Genomic DNA, 8,193 nt, shown 5'->3' with positions numbered 1-8,193 from the left:
TGGACGAGGAGGGTGGATCCAGGAGGGGCTAGTCAGTGTTTGACCAGCTGGAGCTTCATCTAGGTTTTATTTCTGTTGTTTTGAGGTTGATACAGCTATTCGATTTGGTTGTATATTATTTGGATAAATTACAGATTCCTTTACTTGGGATTGTATAACGTTTATGTTTTCCGCAGTTTTATTCTGATATCTGTTTAGTTAAGTTAATTGCATGCCTAAGTTCTGTTTAGTAGGTGATCCGGGTAAGGGTCACTACAGTTTTTGGTTGAAAATTGTGGAGTGTTGCTTGTAGTTGGAGTTTGTGGATTAATGTTGTGATTGAATTTGAAGTTTGTGGAGTTCGATTGGAGTTTATATTGCAAACTTTTTTTTTTCTATTGTGAGTGTGCTTGGAAAGTGTTTGATAAATGGCTGGGGCATCTTCTTCATCCGCTCCAACTTATGACGATCATCGATTTTGGGATGAGAAAGCGGCCGAGCACCATAAAAAACTCTTATCTAAGAGTATGCTGGCCGAGAGAGGATTTGATATGACGAGTGGTTTTGATCCCGACCATCCTGTATGTGCGATTGGGAGGACGGTATTTGCTAGACATTGGGATACTTTTGTCAAACCACCTATGGATGTTGTGATGTCTCTGGTTAGAGAATTTTACACTAATCTGAAAGTGAGAAATGATGGGATGCGGGTATTAGTGAGAGGTAAGTTGGTACCTTTTGATGCACACACCATTAACACTATTTATGAGATTCCTCCTCTTAGGAATGATAAATATTCTGAGTTTAATGGTGAGGCAATTAATCATGATGCTGTTCTGAGGCATTTGTGTATACCGGGAGCTGAGTGGCACTTGGGTCAAGAGAATATGCCACACATTTTGAAAAAAACTGATTTGGTGGACGATGCAAAACTGTGGTACACCTTTTTTTGTGCGAGATTGAAGCCCACTGATCATGACCATGAAGTTACACACGAGAGAGCACTTTTGGTTTAATGTATTCTCGTGGGCAAGACCGTTGATTTGGGCTAGATTTGTCAAGATACGATTTCTAAAGTGGTTGTCAGGCAAACTACCGGTGGTCTTGATTTACCGTCCTTGATCACTGATTTATGTGTTGCTGCGGGGGTGCAATGGCCTGATAATGAGGAGTTATTGAAGTGTCGTAATCCGATTAATTGTGTACCTTCGAGGAGATTTGTGCCAGAGCCTGAGAGGCATGCGCGTGCTGAACGAAGGGAGTTTAATGATCGAGTAGCTGCTCGACTAGAAGCAGCACCCCGTCCTGTTGCACCTCGTACTTTGACTGATAGAGTTACTTCTCTAGAGGAGGCAATGCGTTAGAAACTGAAATTTTAGCAGGAGTCCAGAGCCTTTATGCACTACATGATGGATTTTACATCGACACTGGCTCATCAGTTTCCGGGTGCTGATAGTTCTTCATATCCATTCCCTTCACCACCACAGTGGCAGCCCACACATGGTCCTACTGAGCAGCCCCCTCCTTTTGATGATGAGGCTGATGACGACCACTGACGGTCGTCTTCTATGGTAAATGTCCTTTGGTATTTCTTTGCATATCATTGAGGACAATGTATGTACCTAAGCTTGGGGGGGGGGGGGGTGTTTTATATTTGATAAAAAAAATTTGTTGTTGTTGTTGGTGTTTCGAGTAGTTTACTTTGGATTTTTAAGTGGTTTTGTCTTTGTTTGGAGTTAATTGAAGAGAGTATTGTTGTGATTTTGGTTGAGTTTAAGTTGTTGAGTGAATGAATGTTGCAAGAAATCAAGTAGAAAATGGAAAGATGGACAATGATGAAAAATTTGTGTTTTGCAATGGAAATCCATGAATATCTGCTTATCTGACCAAATTTTTGAACTTTTGGAACCAATTAGACGATTGAACTCTTACATACTCTATGATTTGTGCTTGCATCTTAATTTTGAAACATACAAACATAGATATGATTGAGGCATTGCTTGGATTTTTGGGCCTGATTTTGTTGAATAAAATTTTATCCCTAGTTGCCCTTTGAGCTTTCACGAATTATATGAGTATTTGAGGTAAAATCTGAAATTTTTTGGAAAATCATCATTTACTGTTGATGATTATTTATTCTGCACTGATTGAAATTTTTATGATTTAATTTTGGATTGAGATTGGTCGAGAACTAGTTCGGACACCCCTCGAGGCGAAATACGGGCATAACTGTGATTAGGAATGATTTAGGAAATTTTTCTAAAAATCGTTTGTGCCTTTCAAGCTACCTATTGATGCATTGTGTCCTTAGTACCTTGTTAGAGCCTTATTTAAAAATTAATGACATGCGTGAAAACGTGTGATAAACCCCCATTCGGCATCGTTTCAAGGTCCTACATTTACTACCTTTAAATATCCTAAACGCTATTTCATACCTTTAAGAGAGTAATTTGAATGCTAAAATTTTATATGCTCCTAGTTTATATTTGTGAATATGGAATGGTGTGGTAGAAGAATTGAAAAGAAAAAAAGTAGTGGTGAAAAAAAAAAGAAAAAAATTTGTTTGAAAAAGTTGTGAAAAGGAAACAAAAAGTGTGAAATGTGAATGAAAAGGAGTGGAAATTAGGCATAGATCATCATTTACTCTCTCTTTTGAATTCTTAGTCTTTCGTTTGAAGCCATGATCCAGACCTGACATTATAAGCCGATTAAGTCTTATTCACAGTTGCCCAATATACTAGTGGAGAGGGGTTGCGAGAGTCTAGCCTATGGACTGTTGATTGACACTTTTAATGAGTATGAATTTTTGATCAAAACGCGCACACACTATTTTTATTCGAGTTAACCTGATTGTGAGTGTTTTTGATTGAATATTCTTAACTTTTATCCTATGCTACCTTGAAAATTCCTCATGATCTGTGAATGTTTGAATTGAGTTCGGAGAAGAGTATTTTGAATATGAGTTGCGGAGTTTATAAGTTTATGAGTTTGAGATATTTTTCTTGTTGAACAATTTTTCAAGTGTTAGTAGGTTGGATATGATTGGATTTGAATTGTTTTTGAAATCAACGCTGAGGCCATTGATCCATAGTACTTCTTGATGGTTCTTGTTGTTGTGTATGTGCTATAGAGTTTTGGGTTTTGTGTTAGTTTTGTTCGAGACGAACAAAAGTTCAAGTTTAGGGGTATTTGATAAGTGGATTTTGTGCACTTAATTGGTATGTGATTTTACTTGACTTTTGTGATTTATTGGGAGATACTGCGTGAATTTTTTGTTGTTTTTGGTGTTGTAGGAAATAATGGAGTTGATGAGTTCAAGTGAAAATAAGCCAAGAGATTGAAGAAAAGAGTGGAAATCAAGACTTGAACAAGTGGAAAAAATGCTGAAATTCGAACAAGAGGCGCGCCCGCGTGGTGAAGAAGATTTTGAAGGATTTGAGTGCAAACCTACAGCGCGCCCGTGCTACCTGGATGGCGCGCCCGTGTGACTGGATTTTCTGAAGCCAAGAATTTTATTATTGAAGGAAACTCGGGTATTTTCGTGGGCTTTGTCTTGGACGACTTAAAGGCCATATAAAAGGCAATTTCTGGCCCTAGAAGAGAGACAGAAGCCGCCACAACATATCAAAAGATTGGAGAGCAAGAATCAAGATAAATCTATGAATAAAATCTGAAAGCTTCAATCGTGAACAACATGAAGATCATCCGGACACGACATCGATATTTAGATTTGTTTTCTTATCTTTATTCTTCAAGATTTTGAATTATGCTTGGATAAAAAAACATGTTTTGTGTTTATTTGAATTCGATTATGAACTAAACTTTTCTAGTCTAGAGGTTGATGTAGCCTGTTTGAGACACTTTTACAACTTATTAATTTTATTTGATTGAATTCTCCTAGATTAATTATTTTTTTTAGTTTTGATTGTCTTTTCAATTTACTGTCCATAAATTGATCTGTAATATTTATTTGAAATCAATGCTCGAGAGAGGGGATTTTGAATAGGACATTAGAAATTACACCATTAATAATTATATAACTCGAGAGAGTATAGAAAGTACACGGAGCCTTAGGAAAAACATCACTTTTCATATATCACTAAGACTAGATTTTAGATAGAGATATTGAAATTGAATCTTTGTGATACACTTTATTTGTTGCTCGAGAGAGGGAAATAAAACAATCTAAGGTTTTTGGCTATTAATTGAATAGAATTCATGACAATAAATTAATTAGGAATAATTGTTGTTGAAATCAGGTGAAATCAATACCTCTAGACCATTTTCTCTGATCGATATTTTTTGAAGTTGTGTGCGAGTTTTTCTAAGATTTCTTGAATTATTTAAATTTTCAAACCAAAATTCTTGTTTAAATTTTCTGAATAAAGTCTGGATTTTTAGTTACAAGTACTAAATTGACTTTCATTATTACTCTCTGTGTGAACGATACTTGATTCATTCACTATATTAAAACTTGACACTCGTGTGCTTGCGAGCATAATTTTCACAAAATGACTCGTTAATCATGTTTCGACACTTTAAACATGCTTAGACGTTTAATTATTTAAAATCAGGAGTCTGGTTATTACAATAAGTTATCCTACTTCCCATCCTAGCTGTCATCTTTATGTCCTAGCTCAAGTGTTCTCACGGACAGTGCCATGTGATATGCACTAAAATAATAAGGTTATTTACCTCAACCTGAAATTTTGACAATGTTTTTAACTCAGGACACACCTGAAACCACAAAACAAAGTGTTAGAAGGGATCCAGGAGGGTATCCAATCATTGCCCTCCACAAAGACGTAAATATGAGAAGTGGGGAGCTAAGACGCCCCTACCTCCCATAAAAATGAAAGTAATGAATACATAATGAAGTAATCAAACCCTGTGGACCGATTCTCCGACTTGGAGACAAGCCTAACTCTGCCATCCAGTTACGGACCCATGTTTGGATCGAGCATGTAATGGGGTCATTTGTGGGGAATCGAGTAAAATTCAAGGCAGAGTTGGAATCAATCGATCTCTTCAAGATGAACTTGTCTCAATCATGGTGTTGATGAAATTGACAATCGTCTCTCAAGATATCACTTACGTGTTGTGATAGTAATGCTCCAAATCACAATATCACATGAACAAAATATATTTTTGTAACTGGGCTAATTGCATTCACACCCCCTGTTAAAAGTTTAAAAGGCATAAAACCCCCTGTGTAAAATTAATAGCATGTTAGACCCTATGTTTTAAAAAAATTAGCATAAAAACCCCTATGAGAGGGTATAAATGTGCCCAAGTTTGTATAACATAGAGGTGAAATGTGCTACATTTTAAAAAACTGAGGGATGCATTAGCCTATTAATATTTCTTAGGGGGTTTTATGCCTTTTAGACTTTTCACAGGGGGTGTGAATGCAATTAGTCCTTTTGTAACTCTATGTTACGAAACAAACGAAAATATATGTAGAAATATGTGCTACATTATTTTGTATTATGTTCTGAAAATTATGCGCATATATTCATTGCAAGAAATCTGAACTTTTGTGATGCAAGACACGGTCCACTTCGTCGGAGGTTACCAAATCTCATGTCGTTAAAACTACACATTCCGCGACTATTTTTCCCCACTTTTTTTTTTTTTAAGAAAACTTGTTAATTTATTAATGAATAATAGAATCCTTCATTACAAGTTGATCCATACAAAAAGAAAAACTCCCAAGAATCCATAAAAAGAAGCGAGGAGAAATAAACAAATTTTGCTAAAAAGTGGGCGACTTCATTCGTCGACCTCCTCGCATGTAAAAATGAAACACTATCAAACACATGCCACATAGTTATAATATCCATCACACATAGACCAACATATCCCAAGTCAATTGCTAGGTCCGTAACTGCTTACACAGCTAGAAGTGAATCAGAATATACAATAATATGGAAAAAACCTCTGTCAAAGGCTACACGATGTCCTTCTTTGATTGCTTGCAGTTCCCAAAGGACAACTGAATTTGGCATCCATAATATTTGACCAAATGCAACTAGAATTTTTCCTTAATGATCACGGCATACTCCCCCTACACCACATCAATTGGTGTTCTCTTGGAATCCAACTTCCACATCAAGTCGAATATAACCTTTAGGTAGCGCTTGCCAAATAGATGGCAAGATGTGCAAGTCAGTCGCACACGAGCTAGCAACCTCCATCGCAGCCCAACGATAGTCCTCAACAAATGCAACAGCTTTTAGGGTCGGGCGTTTCACCTCTCGAGACTCAGAGTCATGCATTGCTCGGCACCTAGCATTCCAAACCATCCATAAATGACAAGAAAATTCCTCCGGAGCTTCTCGGTTTGATTGAGACATGAGCCACATGCAAACACCTTGCGTGCCATGGCTCTTAATTTGAATAATCCTACACCATAAGACATTATCCTTCCATATATGGCGATAGAAAAGGGCATGACAAGTCGAATATAAAGGATTGTGACAAAGAGGGCTATTCCAACAACCGGCACATGATGTCTGTTAAGATTATTTTCTGTCAGAATAATATTATAAAAGACTCTCCACCAAAAAATATGGATCTTGGCGGAATAGAAAATGACCAAATGAACCGCCACCAGCCTTGTAAAGTAGACCCATTTGACTGATTTTCAGGAGGATTGTAGAGGCCTATTCCAATATGGTAGCCACTTTTAACCTAGTATTTTCCTTTTGAGTCAAACTTCCAAAACCTTGTATTACTCAAAGTAGTAGTCGAAAGTGGAATATTGAGTATTTCCTGAGATATATAGGGCAAGCATGCTTCTTGAATAGTCTGCCCATTCAATTTATATTATTATGAATCCAAGAACTCACAAGAGCACCATCCTGAACTCGAAAGCCATGATATGAGAGACAGGAGCATAGTGATAGAACCCACTTATCCTGAAGAATATTCACTGAGTCACCATAAGTAATTCTCCAATAAATCCTGGTCTCCATTAGGTCTCTACTCCATATCATATATCGCCATATGGAGGATGGATTGCTACCCAAGGAAGCATTCATGATATCCACATGCTTAAAATAATGGGCTTTGAGGACCTTAGAAATCAATGAATGCGGGCTCTGAATAACATGCCACATTTGTTTTGCCAACAGTGCCTTATTGAATATTTCAAGCTTTCTGAATCCCATACCGCACAAGCACTTTGGCTATCAGAGGAAGTCCCATGTTTTCCAGTTCATCTTCCCTTTTCCATCATCAATTCCCCACCAGAAATTGGCACACTTCCACTTAGTTGCTTGACATGTAGCTTTAAGAATGCAAAAACAAGACATCGCATAGGTTTGTATAGCCTGTAGCAAAGATTTAATCAGAATTTATTTCCCACAAACAGAAAAACTCTTACTGCCCCAACCGTGAATTCTTCTTGACACCCTTTCCAGCAGATAGTTAAACTGAACCCTCTTACTTCGAAGAGAAAACGTTGGAAATCTAATATATACATCATTCCCTTGAACCATAGAGATAAATACCACAGATTTAATGCTCTCCACCATAGTAGGCACTGTATTAGGGGTGAACGACAATGCTAACTTTTAAAAATTAATTAGCTAACCTGACGCCAACTCATAAACATGTAAGAACTCCCTCACCTTAGAACAATCTTCGCCTGTAGCTTTGAAGAATATAAGACTATCATTTGCAAAAAATAGGTGAGTCAAAAAATGAACAGGTGAATGAAATTATAACCCCATTAATGAGTCCATGGCTTTCATATGCAGAGAGCGAGGCCGATAATCCCTATGCACATATCACAAACAGGTAAGGTGATAGGGGGTCGCCTTGTTTGATTCCTTTTCTTGGTTTAAAATTCCCCAAAACAGACTAGTTCAGTGCAAAAGAGTAGCTGACACTCGAGACATAGTTCATCACCTTTTTCACCCATACCCCACTGAATCCCATCTAGATCATGGTGGCTTCAAACTTCCATTCCACTCGATCATATGCCTTATTCATATCCAGTTTGAGTGTCGCATATCCATATTTGTCTTTTTTTAGTTACACATCCAATGTATTGCCTCAAACCCGAGAATAACATTGTCTGTAATCAATCTTCCAGGGACAAATGCACTTTGGGTATCATCAACAATAAGCAGCATAAACAACCGTAATCTATTAGTAATAGTCCTGGCTATGATTTTGCAGCAGGTATTACATAGACTGATTGGTCGG

Source organism: Henckelia pumila, chromosome 3 (genome assembly GCF_033568475.1).
Source record: "Henckelia pumila isolate YLH828 chromosome 3, ASM3356847v2, whole genome shotgun sequence".
Lineage (NCBI taxonomy): Eukaryota > Viridiplantae > Streptophyta > Magnoliopsida > Lamiales > Gesneriaceae > Henckelia > Henckelia pumila.
The sequence above is the reverse complement of the archived record's forward strand: the minus strand, read 5'-3'. Positions refer to the sequence as shown.